Source organism: Pinus tabuliformis, chromosome 1_2 (assembly GCF_031772625.1).
Source record: "Pinus tabuliformis cultivar Carrire ecotype Pingquan chromosome 1_2, CPIR1, whole genome shotgun sequence".
NCBI classification, from domain to species: Eukaryota; Viridiplantae; Streptophyta; class Pinopsida; order Pinales; family Pinaceae; genus Pinus; species Pinus tabuliformis.
The window spans coordinates 936,213,681-936,229,484 of record NC_142298.1 but is presented as its reverse complement, the minus strand read 5'-3'; the positions used below and the strand labels follow the sequence as shown (position 1 = coordinate 936,229,484).

The 15,804-nt window shown below is 38.7% G+C and overlaps 1 pseudogene; it reads right to left on the bottom strand.

Moving 5' to 3' along the window:
* Window positions 1–4,399: 4,399 nt before the first annotated feature.
* LOC149209021 (F-box protein 7 pseudogene) lies at window positions 4,400–5,001 on the bottom strand (annotated as a pseudogene).
* Between the last annotated feature and the right edge of the window lie 10,803 nt (window positions 5,002–15,804).

Genomic DNA, 15,804 nt, shown 5'->3' with positions numbered 1-15,804 from the left:
CTTGTCAAAGTTGCCAGCATCAAATACATTATGCTGGTATGCAAAGACCCACTGCTCAGGCGATTCCATCTTATCCTGGGTATGCTTTGCGTATCCAAACCCGGGAACCAAACTGGTTGCTAATCAAAATGCTTCCCGATCCCAAGTGCTTATGTTGTCTATCTCAAAGAAGCAAAATGATGCTTTGACAAGGAATAAAGATTACGGGAATCCACAGTTGTCGAATAACAAGGCTAATGAACAACCTAGTAGTTCGACAACAACTTTGACCGAAGTTGTGCCACCCATCATTCCTGAACAAATGATAAAGTCACCAAAGGGAGTAGTACGCAAATCGACCTCGTTAAAAAATGAAACAAGGAGTCATGAGGATAGTTCTTTTACTGTGTCAACCTCATTAAAAAATGAAACGACCCCCTTTCCAAATCTCAAAGGTAAACCTTCATTCCAACCACCGAGTTGAATGCAATGAAGCTTGGGGGGCATGCACCTTGATTTGCATTATTATGCTGGGGGCATGAAAACTTATAACGAGCAGTGTTACTGTAGGGTTCAAGCTCGTTAAAAAATAAACCCCCCTCGAGCAGTGTTACCGCAAGGTTCAAGCTCGTTAAAAAATAAACCCGCATCGAGCAGTTTTAGCACATAGTTCAAGCTCGTTAAAAAATAAACATAAGACATGAGCAAATGTTTCCACCTGCATTTAAGCTCGTTAAAAAATGAACTATTCCCCGGTAAATAACCATCGTGAATGTAGTATTTCAGTCGTTAAAGCCTTGGTCGTGTTTGCACCATCACCTCCACTTTTTCATTGGCCGATCATTCACCTCCATTTGATTGTTTACCCATTTTGAGGAACAACTGCAAAGAGTGATTTCACTAGCCATCCTTGTGACACTGCTGTGATTGGAAAATTCCAAACCTTACCTGGAATCAGCTGCTACCCGTTTTATCACTTGTTCCTCAAAAGACGAGTCTCCTTTAAGCTCTTTTCAACTGACTCGTAAAATATGAAAAGATTGCCGAGCCATTGGCCTCTCCAGCTCGTTAAAGGGACAGGAAGTGCTATCCCTCCTCTAGATTTTAATCTTTTTGGACCTGAGGGATTATTACACAAAAAGATTGAGCGCTTGTTTTGTTCGGCTCGTTAAAAGTATTGAAAATCCATCCCTTCTGTATTGTTTTATACTTTTTCAGACTTAAGGGATTAGATGACGAAAAAGGAATTTTGGAGTTACCTTTACGTTCCTTTTCAGACTCTCTAAAATTGAAAAGGACCGAGTTATCTTTGTCGTTAAACTCGTTAAAAAGATTAATAGCGACAAACTTGTCTATAGACGAGAGCGAGTTTCACTATCGCTAGGCTCGTTAAAACATAGCGATGGGTTTGCCCGAAGGGCAAATTATAGAACAAGCATATGTTATCCTCCTCAAGCTTGACAAAAATAAAGAGGTACTGGTCAGCAATGACTGGGGAAAATTGGGAAGAAAACTCAAAGAAACTTTGTTGGTAGCAAGTCGCTCTTGAACATGACACTTCCACTCCATGTCCGAGTCGGGTTGGGTTGTTTCATTCACCGGTCACATCACCATGGTCACGCCATACCATCAACATTTGGGGTTAATGCTGCCAATCCATCACATTAGTGTCGCCGATATGTTCAAGAGAAGTCATTCAGAGAATTCACCTGTGTCTCACCCGCTACAATACATTACACTCCATTCTTTCATGACCGCCACCCTGAACTGTATGTCATCAGATCGTTTTCACCTCCATTAAATCATTTGCTCCGTTCCATGTCATTGATGTGAGATGTGACGGATCGCTTCTTGTCGACATCAGCTCATTATCCAAGAAGTCGATCTAGGAACACCCCGTTCAGTACTTTGAAGCTTGCATGCCTCAATGGCAAGTTTCTCACTTCCGGCGACAAGTTTACATCAATGGCCTTCGACCGAAAGATTTTGCGTGGTGTTTGACGCCAAGTCCTTTATTCACACCACGTGAATTGTACTGCAGTACCTTGAGGGTCATTATCATTATCGGTGATTCCTTTCGCACCTGTTAACAACTTACATCATTGGCTGGTAATCAGGCGATGTCTTTCCATGTTCGACTCTAGAACATCTCTCACATGGATAGACATGTACTTCGAGTGAAGATCGAACGAGATTGAAGACCCCGGATCTAGTTTCATCCATCCGGGCTGCGATATATATTCAAGGAAATAAAGACATCAAATGTACATCACTGCTACACAGATAATCATCCAATCAAAGGGGTGATGGCTCTACCAGAATCATCAATCTACACTCAGACGATTGTCTGTCCTATGTACATGAAAATGAATTTATAAAGCTGAGCATGGGAATGCCCGCCTCAGCTAGATCATGAAATATTATGAAGATATTGTATTGTATTGTATCTTATTACAGGTCTCCTCCCAGCTTGAAAGAACTTCGGATCCTCATAATAAAGCATTTCACCCAATCTCAAAAGATTAACGACCTCATGCTTTAGGGGGCAACTGTTATAGAAATTTTTGGGCACTACAACCCCAAGCATGAAATGTCCATAAACCAAGGGCTTCTAAGTCCCTAAAAGTGTTGTTCTAACCCCTAAAGGAACAAGGTCAACAGATTACAGCTTCTCCCAGAAGTTCTCCATGAAAAACTACTCAAAATTGGTCAAAACAGGATCATTGCAGCTACTCGACTGGCTAGGTGCGTTGCATCTCACCCAAATACACTGTGAGGGTGCGTTGCATTGCAAAACTCCCTTCTGTGGGGTGCGATGGGTGAGAAATGACAAATGGCAGTGTCATTCCGCGAGGTGGAGAGGCAATGGAAGCTTCCATAATCTTCTCCTGTGACACTTGCCTCACTGAATTCGACCAAGGATGAGTAAGAGGCCCTTAGTCTCCAAGTGGCATCAAGAACTATCAGAGAGAAGACACTAATCAAAAACCCAGAGCTGTCTCACACCTCTGCAAATATCTATATATAGATCTCTCATCCTAGAGATACAGAGGTTAGAGGCTGGAATTTTGCATATTGTAAGGAATTGTTGTTGGTTTCTAGAGACAAACATCAGATTCTTGGGTGATCTAAGCTTTGTTTGAGGTGAAGAGGGGCTTCTTTGCTGGGAGGTTGATGCTGGGTCGGAACAACTGGTTGTAACTCCTCCTGGATCTTTTCTTGTTTATCAATAAAAGCTATTTGAGTTTTCCTCCATGCTTTTGTATCATTGATGCTTGTTACATTTGTATGGTCAATTTAAATCTGATCCTAAGTTGTTTATGAATATAGATCCATGTCTTTGTATAGTGTTATGCTTCTGTGATCTTACAGGTACTTTGTGAAGCTGGGCGTGCAAGGGAGCAGGTAGTTGGGGACTATCAAAGAAGAGAGGGATTGAATCAAAGGATTAGCACAAGACAGAGGTTGGTCTTTCTATTCCTCTCTATCTATAATTCATAAAGGAAAAACATAAGTAGCTTTTCTCTGTTTGTTTCTAAGGCAGTTGTCACACCATAGTGGGATAGAGCAGTTCTAAATAGACACTTTTCCCTATAACAGTCGCCTCCTCTTCTGACAAAGCCTGCCCTATATGAACTGTAAAAGGCCATAATTGATCGCCTTCTCTTTGAATTTCTGCCCATCTCTTCAGCAACAATGGGCTTCTTTGAATATACAAATGTTGTAATTTGTTTATCTTTATCAGGTGGTCCAGACATTTCCCTTCCAACATGGGGCAATCATGTAGATGCAATGTTTCCAAAGAGGGGAGGCAATAGAAATTTTCAGTGAGGTTTTCCAAGCACCTACAGCCACACAAGTATAGCTGTTGCAATGTGACGAGGCGATCAAAATCTTTAGGGAGATTCTTTAAACAACGACAGTTATCCAGGTACAAAATTCACAATGATGAGAGGCAAGGGAAGTCATTACATAATTCTCCAAGCTTTTCACAATTTGCTAAGTTCAAGTCCTCCAAAAATAGTAGAAGATGGAAACCTTCGGGGAGCTTCTCCAAACTCCTACATCCTTCTAAGTTCAGTACTTTTCTTCCACATTAACTTCATTCTCTCCAATGCCACTAGTCACAAGAGAGACAAGATCCAACCGATTGTTTGCACCAATAGTTGTACCTCTTAATCTTAGACGGATTCTTAGGACAGTAGGTCGTAAACCTGGGTACAAAATGGTTGCCTCAACCTGATCCTTTATCATTGTGTAGCGACCGCCAAAGACAGACTCAGCTTTTGATGCCCGTCCATGCATAGCTTTTGCAACATCCTTCACCTTCTGAGATGAGTTCTTGTACAAGAATTTACCACTTGGGAAAAAACACACATAGCGATAGTAGCATACCTTAAGATCTACTATAACTCTTCAGTTAAAAGATTTTCTGCCATGGAACTTGAACATCTGATGATTTCATTTTTTCATTTGTGATACTGATTACATCTGTCTTTTCTGGCAGCTGTAATTCCAATGATCTTCCAATCAATAACAAATGCACTGGATTGGTGGTTTTCCATTCTGCAATTCCGGCACGAATATAGGTGTTTCGACTAACATACAATCCATCAAAACGAAGCCTAGGACAATGAAGCCACATTTTACACCAAGAGCCTCCAAAATCAGTTTTCAGAATCTTATAATTTCTTCTAGTCCAGAAAGCTGCCAGGTATTAATGCATGCATTGCGCCAAAGACAAGGGGTCTGAAGGGCATAGCGCCATTTTCGACATACACATGCTGCCCTTCCTAAAGTGTAAGGTGTCATACGTGCAAAAACCTCAAAAAGCAGCTCATCGGGTAAAATCCGGTGTATTAGAGCTGGGTCAGAAGCAAGCTTATTGCTCAAGCTTCCAAAAGCAAGAACTGGTCGAACTCTTGTTCCATACAAAATTAACCATGGCCGATGTGTATCCAAGTACTACAGAGGTTTAGGTGGACTAGCATGACCTGTTTCCACTGGTATTAAAAGGGCCATTTCTGCAACCAAAGAGAGAAATGTGTGTCATTCAAGGCCGCCTCCATTACCATAACTGTAACATGAAGAGTCGCTGCCTTGAATTCCATACTGTCTAGCCATTGTAATATGATTGTAATTCGTGCTCCTGATCCAATAAGTCTACGAATCCTAAATCGAAGCGAAGCGAACAGAGTGATTGAGTATCTGACACAAGTTAGAGGCGATTCTTAGAGTTTTGAGGTCCCTGGTTGATTAATAAGCTCAATGTGATCGTCAGACATTCGTCCCCAGGCAAATTCATGCATTTTTGGGCAATTGGAGTGAATCTAGGCAATTCTCAGGCTTCCTGGTTGTGTGCGTCGCGCACACACCCAGTGCACCGTGCCCATAAAAACATAACACAGAGGCGGGAGGCCCAGTGCGCCGCACTGCACCTATGCGTCGTGCCTGCTCCCAATGCGCCGCGCAAACCCATAAACACAGTTTTAGTCAGGTTGCCCATGAATATCCTTTTGAGCATCATTTTGTCCATCTTCACAAACTGTAATTTCAACTTCTTCTTCAGAATTACTTTTCATGTCACTTTCACCCTCTTTAAGCAAAGACTCAAAGCATTGTTGTAACGTCTCAAAGATATCATTCGGCATAACTGTTTCATATTGCTAAAAAATGGGCTTATCTATATTGGAACTCTTAGCTTCTTTATTTTTGTTTGTCTGATTCACTCTTGATCTCCAATGCTGGTCACAAATAGCAACCTGATCTTCCACTCCAGATTCACACTCCTTAGTTTCTATAAGATTATTTTTTGTTCCTACACTTTTAGTCTCTTCATGATTGATTGACATTGGATCTTTCATTAATCCTCCTACCTCAGAAATATCTTTTATGTAGAATTTGTTGTCTCTGTTCTTCTCTAGGCCATTTCCTAACACATCAAAACCACAGATTTCGACATCTTCCGTGACCAATTTACTGTCTTGTTGTTCCTCACCTTTAATTGGAACGGATACATTTATTTGAAATGTCTGAAAATTTTCTTCAAGATTACTCTTTTCAGATAAATATTTAACCCAAGTTTTCAGCAAAATTATTCTCTGTAGATATTTTAACCTTGTTCTATTCCAAATCCAATGTCTGTGCACTAGTCCCTGGAATATTTTTGTTCTCAATATCTTGCTCGGAGAAAAGAGCCCTTCTATGTGAGGAAGGAGGATGTCTCAGTAAACTTCTAGAATCCTTTGTCTTTGAAGAGCTTGGAGCATCTCCTTTCGGTTTAGTATGACACCTTAATGATATAGTCTCAGTAGCTTGATTAGGCTGGAGACTCCGAGCAGAAAGATACTTCTTAGTAGGCTCACTTGCAGGTGAAGAATAGTTGGGATCATTTTCAACACACCTTGATGATCTACAGAAATGACCTGGTACATGATTTATCTCCCAACTTATCTCAAGCTTCTTCAGGTCCGCACAAACTTTTGTTAATGGTGTAATATCTATTGAAGGAGATTTTTCCATTACTTTTCTTGGAGTCTGGAAAGTCATAGACTTCAACACTGTTGTTCTACTTCTTGTTGCATTCATAGATGTAACAGTATTTGACGCCTTTGCTGAACTTTGTATACTTCGGAAGGGTTTTGCTTTCACAGAGCATTTCTTTATCCGTGGCGTTGAGAAAGCTCCCGTGAGTTTCGTTATTCGATTATTTCCATGCTTTCGATTTGAATGGATTGCATTAGCTGCAGCATCATCCATCACTGTTTATGTAAAAATATGAGGCTGGGAATTTTGAGAAGCTTCCATGTCATCTTCACTATTGGATAACCGTTTTGGAGTTGAGAAACCTTCAACATCATCAGTAACATCTATTTCATTTTCAAAGCTAGGTTTGCAATGTTATTTGCTGGCATTGAATTTGGGTTCTCATTCTCCAAACATTGCTTTTGTCTAATTTTACCAACAGACATAAAATAAGGTTTAACTTTCCCTGGTGTCTTGTCCTTTCCCTTTAATGTTGGGGCAGATAGCGAAGCTCTTCTTGCTTTGCTTATGGATTTCTTCTCTGTCGCTGGCAATCTTGTCATGTTGTGAATAACAGATTTGGATCCTTGAAACTTCAGCAAGTACGAATGATGAGATGTCTGCTCAAAAGTTGTCTCGTGCTGCTGATCACATCCTTGTTCCCATAAGTGTTCACCATGCCCTGTAGCAGGGTTTCAAGCTGCCATATCTCAATGTATCCTAAATGATCTGGATCAAGCTCCTCCATGAGGAGACCAACATATTCCGCAGCATTCTCCTTCAACTTTTCCAGTCTGTTTGCAGAAGCACTCAGCACAATAACCTTCTTAACCTCATCTTCTGATATTCGGCCCACCAAGTTGTATAATTTTTGCATTCTGGCATTTGAATGCAAACTCTGTTTCATTTGATTTTGCTTTGTCTCTTTGTGCTGATGATGTTCTTTCTGTTTGTGCTTTTGCAGGGATAGGAGCAGCTAAAGCTGCTGCCATTGAAGAGCTGTACAATTTCGAAACATTTTGACAAATTTATTACAAAAACACATTTGATGATTTCTTCTTCAAAATAGGGTTTTGAAGAAGAATCAATCTTCCGTTATTGATGATGGCATTCCTGAAATAGAAACTTACTGAACCTCCCTCTGGCCTGCAAGCTTTACTTCACACTTCTAGAGACAAAACCCTGGACTCAAGAATTAAAATGACTCTTTTTGACCAAAATGGCATTTGATGACTGCAAATGATGAGAAATGAACCTTGGTGAATTTGACTCTGATAGAGGATTGAAAAGACTGAGTCTAACATTGGCTCCAATTGGGATGGCAGCTGCCGCTCCGTGGAGGTGCCAAGTGTTGAGTCCCAAACCTGCACTTCCCTATATACCCTTTCAGCCTTCTTTTTCCATTTACTTCATCCACCAAGCTGTCAAATCATTGCATATTAGTCTAAAAAGAGCTTATGAAATGGTTTCCTAACTATGTTTATGACTGTTGTTTGATTTAGATTTTTGTTCAAACAGTTGTGGAAACTTGTCACTTTCCGCAGCCAGCCCAAGTTTCCGCAGCCATTTTGTTAAAGGCTATGTTACAAGTGTCCAATGGAGAAACTGGCCACATGGGCAAGCTGTAAGTGATGTGTACATGGAGTGTGTCCCCTCAGTTCAGCCAAATCACTCATAAATGGTCGTGGTCAATGACGGTAAAAGGAAGGGCCAAACGAGGAGTTTTGCAGTGGCACGACTCTGTTTTGCCCACGTGAAGGTTTGTGTGGCACGATCCTTAGTTTCTGGAGGTACTGGCACACCTGTAGATCAGCCCATGAACTGAATCGAGCAGCCACCACTCCATGGATTCAACTATCATGATGACCATAACGCTAGATCTCAGGCCAAGGAGATTTACGTGTCTCTTGGCAGCATAAAATCTAGGAATTAGTTGCAGCACTTTCACTTATAAATAACGCGTTGATATACGCTGGATAGTTAGCTTTGGAGATGTAATTTTGACTATTGTTATCAGCCCACTGTACTGTGCTTTAATTTGTTTTATACTGCACTTTAAATATATGAGAAGACAACATTCCTGAATTCGATTTGTGACTAAGTGATTGACTGGCCGAGGTTGCAGAGGGCCCCTGTACACCAAAGCTTTGTATAGTTTCTTACTTGCTTTCATTTACTGTTTTTATAATCATTGTCTGTATATATATTGCGTTGTTCTAATGTTCATTGCTGTCCATATTTCCTTTATGTTTTTTTACTGTTAGCTGATCAGTGCTTCTTTTACAGGTTTTTGTAGGCAGCCCGGGCAATTTTACATATTTTTGATAACTACTGACATGAGATCATCTTGTCCTTTCTGCTGATTTTCATTTCCTGAGTTTAATTCCAGCATTTTCATTTCTTTCAAGTTTTGTTTTGCTTATTTCCTTTTCTGCTACTTAGACATCATATTACTCATCTGTTTATGATTTCCTTTCTATAGCCAAGCGACTCAATTAGTAAGGAATCAGAATATTACTTGTTGTAGTATGATTTAGTTTGCTTTCCTGCAAGATAGAGATTGAATTACTTATGTCATTTTCAAGAGTTGAAATATGAATGAGTAGTTAAATCTTAGTTTCCTTTTATGCAATTTAATTTCCTGCAATTTAGATATCATATTACTCAGCTTGTTTATGATTACTTCCTATAGCTAGAGCAAGTCGAAAGGTGAAGGGTCAGAGTGTGGGTTGAAGTAGTGTGATTTAGTTTGCTTTGCTTTCAGTCTTTGAGTTGCTTTAAGTTCAGTTTTTATTTTCTTTTTCATACAGCAGCAAGGATACTGGGCCATTGTCACTAGTTCACTGTTTTGGTACATTTACTTCCTTTTGAGAAATGATTTCATTATAGTCAGTTTAAAACATTCTTTTTGAGAACTTTTAAAGTTTGGAAAACCATTGTAGAATTCACCATTACCATCCATACTTAACTTTCAATTTCGCCATCTCACACTAAGGAGTCCACAGAAGATAAACCCAAAAACAAACTAAAAGAAACTCAAAAACGACAAAAGACTAAGGAAACGGTTATCTTGCATATACAGTGCACTTCACTTCATCAGTTTACAAATCCCAGATTGACATTTTAAATAGCAATTTAGGACACACTAAATTGACCAAACATTTTGGCGCCATTGCCGGGGAAGTGAAACTAGGTAGCCAATTTCTTAAAAAAAAATAATAATAAAAAAAAAAATTCAAGGAAGGAAAATTGATAACCTCTCAAAGTATGCTCTCCTCTTGCACTTAGTGTGACCTGGAGGATCAGAAAAGAGAAAGTTATTGGTTTAATAGTTTCTTGAGTATGCTCTCTTCTTGCACCTAGAGTGACCTGGAAGATCAGAAAGATAATTATTAGCTCGACTTGAAGAAAAATAAAAATGACATGCATAGAGCAAGAGATTCTAGGGGAAGGTTTTTAGCTAGAGCCAAGAGTTCGATTTTCACAACTCCATCTACTTCAAGGAATAGACAAGAGACACCTCCATCATCTCCAACTCACACTCCTAGCCTTAGGATTCCTCGAATTTAAGAGGCAGTAGTTGAATTAGGAGACTCTCCCACACCATCCATCGAATCTGAATTAGGAAAAGATCCTTTCTTTCCTTCTATAGGGAGACACATTGTAAATGAAGAAGTAGAATCACCTGAGGAAGAAGAGGGAGAAATTCCTCCTCGCTCGCCATTAGTAGAGGAACCAGAGGACTTTGAAATCTCTGAGGAAGCTATCATGACAGAAGAGGTAGTTAACGGATTTGGTAGAGGTAGAGGTAGAGGAGGGGGAGGAGGAAACAATGGAGGAGGTAGAGGTAACAATGGGGGAAATAGGGATGGAGATAACTCATTCGGATTTCCTATAGTCGATGAGGATTCTCGAGCAACAATGAAAAATATTTCACCATTTTTCCTCCCAAACTTTCATGGGTTAAAAAATGAGGATCCTGAAACATTCCTTTTTGAGTTTGAGGTTGTGTGTCGAACTTATGATTATCTGGAAGACTCTCAAAAACTCAAACTGTTTCCTTCAACATTGAAAGGAACTGCTTTGAAATGGTTCATGGGATTACTCACTCAATCCATTAGGACTTGGAATGATATGAAACAAACATTTTTGGATAGATACCTGGACTATTGTATGCCCACCAATCACAAGGATGAAGTATTCAAAATGGTGCAAAGAGAAGATGAAAACTTGGAGGATTTACTTGAAAGATTCCAATACAACCTGAAAAGAGCAAAAATGAGTAACTTAGATGAGGAAACCTTGAAAGCCCTTCTATTAAAGGCCATTAGAGATGAATGGATAGATATTTTGAACATGATGGGAAAAGGATATATATCTCAACTTCCACTTCATGATATAGCAGAGTTATGTGTCCATCTCTCAAGGGGAAAATCTAAAACTGGAAAAGGGCCTAGAGATCCTTCTCTCATCAGAGCAAAAAAATCTACAACTGGATCAGTAAGTAGGGCTGAGATTGGCAATATGCTTGAGGAATTCAAAACTGATATCTTAGGGAGTCTTAGTGAGCAACTAGACACTCTTAAGATACACAATAAGCAGAAAGCAGAAGCTGAAGCTTTGGCCATATTTTTCCCAAAATGTAGAAAGAAACATGCTTTAAGGGAATGTCCATTGGATGCAAAAGTTGTAGAAACATGTATGATTTGTTCAGAGAATCATGAGACCAAGGATTGTCCTTCAATTCCTGGGCTCAAAGCTATCTTTCAAGAAGATCCAAATACAATTGAGTCTCTCTGTTTTGTTGCAAGGAGACCTTGGCAGGGGCAACAAAACCATGGTTTTAACAACTCTATGAACTTTCAAACCCCACCAAATTGGAATCCTTGGCAAAAACCTTGGTCCCAACCTCAAAATCCTTTTCAATCATGGGTACAAGGCATGCAAAATCCTTATGGGAGATTTTCTCAATTTTATCAATATCCTCCATCTTTTCAAAACCAACAAGCTCCACAACTTCCAAATCAAAATCCACAACTATCATTGCCATTTCAACAACAACAACAACCTTCTCAACATAATCCAAATTCTCAACTCTTGCTTCCATTCCAACAGAAGTCAAATCAACTTCCTTCCCAGCCATTGCCAAACCCCAACAATAAAAACCCTCAAAATGCTTACATGGTAGAAGGTCAACAATTTCCTACCTATATGATTGTTCCTCTCAATGATGTACAACTTAGATCTGGTAGAGTTTTAGATAAACCTTCTGTAGATGCCCAAAAGCAGAGCATTTCTGAGGAAGATTCTCTTGAAGCCAATAAAGGTTCTGAAGCATCTCTTCAAAACCCAAGTACTCAAAAAGAAAAAGAAAAAGAGTTAACCCCCACAACTCCTATAGTTGAGCAACCTGCATCTTCATCCACACCTCCTTTTCCTGAAAGATTACAAATTGACAAAGGGGTGGAAAAACAAATCTTGTTGCCTGACTATGATTTCCTAGATGAATTGAAGAATGTCTGTATTAAGTTTCCCTTCTTACAGGCCATTAGAGAGATTCCTATTCTAGCATAAACAATAAAGGAGTTGAGTCTTAAAAGACCAGGAAGGAAACCTAGAGATACAAGAAGAATCCACCTGGTAGGAAAAATTGCAGATATCATGATGGGAAAAATTACTATGCAGAAGTATGTAGATCCCGGTAGTCCAATTGTCAAAACACATATCAATGGGGTAGAAATTCCAAATACTTTGATTGATTTAGGGGCTGCTATCAACATTATGAGTAGACAGACTATGGAACAGCTGAAACTTCCTAATCTTCTTTTTACACCTACTTTACTGCAACTTGTAGATCGATCAATTATCAAACTAGATGGTGTATTAGAAGACATTTCGGTCTCCTTAGACTCTTGGGAATATCCAATAGATTTCATGATTTTAACTCCCAAGAGTAATTTAGGAGGACACCCTCTCATCTTAGGAAGACCTTGGCTAGCCATAGCTGATGCTTTTATCAGTTGTAGGTCTGGGGATATGTATATTTCTGATGGTAATTCGACAAAGAAATTCAATCTGTATCCTCCAGAAAAAGCAATTACAGAAATAGGAGATAATGAGTGGGTTGATGATGAGGATACTATACAACCTGTCTTTACCATTTCTAAATTCAGTGAAGATAGTAAAATTCTGAATACATTAGAAAATTTTAAAAACATCTTCAGAATATGACCACACACAATTTCAGTTAGATTCTGAAATTGAATATCTATCATCTAGACAAATGTCTCTTTTCTCTATGGAAGAGTTTGGTAGTTCCGCCATTGAGATCTTTCCAGGTAAAACATTGAATATCAACAAAAACTTGGAAAGACCACAATAGGGAGAGCTAACCAAAATCTTGCAAAAACATTCTACTGCATTTGCATGGGAGTATACTGATATGAAAGGTATTGACCCTAATACTTGCATTCATCACACCTACATCAAGGAAAACAGTAGACCAATCAGACAACCTCAGCGAAGGATGAATCCAAACCTTAGGGAGATAGTGAAAGAAGAGATCCAAAAACTACTCAATGTAAACTTCATTTATCCAATTTCAGATAGCCGATGGGTTTCTCCTTTGGTTATAGTACCTACAAAGAATGGTAAATGGAGGGTATGCATTGATTACAAGGAATTGAACAAATCAACTTTGAAGGATCACTTTCCTTTACCCTTTATTGATAAGGTATTAGATACTTTAGCAGGCAAAAAGTATTTTTCATTTTTGGATGGTTTTAGTGGCTATAATCAGATTCAGGTAGCACCTGAAGATCAGGATAAGACCACATTTACCTGTCCATGGGGAACTTTTGCTTACCGAGTACTTCCTTTTGGATTATGTAATGCACCCGCAACATTTCAAAGGGCAGTACTAGGAATCTTTTCTGATCTAATCCATGATTGTGTAGAGGTTTATATGGATGATTTTACAGTTTATGGTAATTCGTTTGAAGAGGCATTAGAGAATTTGGAAAAAGTCCTTATAAGGTGTAAAGAAACAAACCTATCATTGAGTCATGAAAAATTCTTTATGATGTTTACTGAAGGGATTGTTTTAGGACATCATATTTCAGGGGATGGGATTAAAGTTGATAGATCAAAAGTTGAAGTCATCTCCAAGTTGCCTATTCCAAATTGTCAAAAAGATGTTAGAAGTTTTCTTGGATTTACTGGATACTATAGAATATTTATTGAAAACTTCACCAAAATAGCATCTCCACTCTTCAAATTACTTACAAAAGACTGCGAATTCAAATGGGATCCTGATTGTCAATCTACATTTGAAACTTTGAAAACAAGAATATCTGAAGAACCCATTTTGAGAGGGCCAAATTGGAAACTTCCTTTCCATATTTCCACAGATGCTTCAGATACAACTCTAGGAGCTATGTTGGGTCAAAAGGATTTAGTTCCTTACGCCATTTACTACACCAGTAAAAATTTGACTCCCACCGAGTTAAACTATACTGTGACTGAAAAAGAGTTCTTAGCTATTGTTCATGCAATCAATAAGTTTAGACATTATATAACAGGCTATGAAACTTTTGTCCATACTGATCATTCTGCAATTAGATATTAATGAACAAACCTGTTACTAATGGCAGAGTTACAAGATGGCTCTTACTTTTACAAGAATTCAATATTACTGTGTTGGATAGACCAGGGAAACAAAATACAGTAGCTGATTTCTTGTCTAGAATCCAAAATACTAATGAAGATTCTCCTGTAGAGGATAAGTTTCCAGGTGAGTATTTATTTGCAGTAACTACTAAGACTCCTTGGTATGCAGATATTGCTAACTATTTGGTTACAGGAAATCTATCTCCACATTTATTTCCTAGTGAAAAAAGAAGAATTATTCAGGAGAGTTCAAATTATTCATGGATTTCTAATGAATTGTTTAAAACAGGGCTAGATTGTGTGATCAGAAGATGTGTTCGGGAAGATGAAATCCCTGACATCCTCAAGGCATGTCATGATGAACCATGCGGTGGACACTTTGTTGACAAAAGGATGGCCTATAAAATCCTTTCTTTAGGATATTATTGGCCTTCCCTTTTCAAATATGCAAAAAAATATGTCAGAAGGTGTGACAGCTGCCAAAGAGTTGGGAGACCGACTCTTTCAAATGAAATGCCATTACAACCACAGGTACTCATCGAACCCTTTGAAAAATGGGCTTTAGATTTCATTGGACCCATTAATCCACCATCTAAACAGAAAAAGTATATATTGGTATGCACTGATTATGTCACTAAATGGGTAGAAGCCAAAGCATTGCCTTCTGCCACTGAAACTTCAGTTGCTCAATTTCTTTTTGAGGATATTTGTACTCATTTTGGTGTCCCAAGAGAAATTGTGACAGATTAGGGAAGTCAATTTACATCTAACTTGATGGAGAAGCTGATGGAAGAATACAAAATCAAGCACAGAAAATCTACTCCTTACCATTCGCAAGCAAATGGCCAAGTGGAGTCTACAAACAAAGTTCTTGAGAGCATCATCACCAAAACTGTTCATCTACACAGAAGAGATTGGGCAGAAAGGCTTCCTGAAGCCTTATGGGCCTACAGAACTACATGGAGGAATACAACAGGACATTCTCCCTATGAACTTGTTTATGGGAAAGAAGTCATGCTCCCCATTGAGTTTCAAGTCAAGACTTTCAAGATGGCAGTCCAGTTGGGGATGAATCTATCAGAAGCCCAAAAGCACAGAATGGAGCAGCTGAATGAGCTAGATGAGATCAGACAAGAAGCAATTTTAAGGACTGATCTAGTTCAACATCAAAGAGCTAAGTGGCATGACAGATACATCAAAGAGAGAAAGTTTCAAGAGGGAGATTGGGCGTTACTGTTTGATTCCAAGTTCAAAGACTTCAAAGGTAAATTTCAGACCCATTGGCTTGGGCCATATGAAATTGACAAAGTCTTTAACAATGGAGTGGTAAGAATCAAAACCATTGATGAATTTCAGATTCCTCTTATTGTGAATGGCCACCGATTGAAAATTTATCATAAGCCACTCTCAAAAGAAGAATTTGTCAAGATGTTCCAAGAGAATTCTACAATAAGGCTGGTGGAGAAGAATCCTTCTTCCCCACCAGCCTAGCCTTTGTTTCTTTCAGTTAAACATAAATAAATAAATAAATAAATAAATAAATAAATATATATATATATATCTATATATATATATATATATATATATATATATATATATATATATATATTTGTATAAGCCTGAAAACCAATC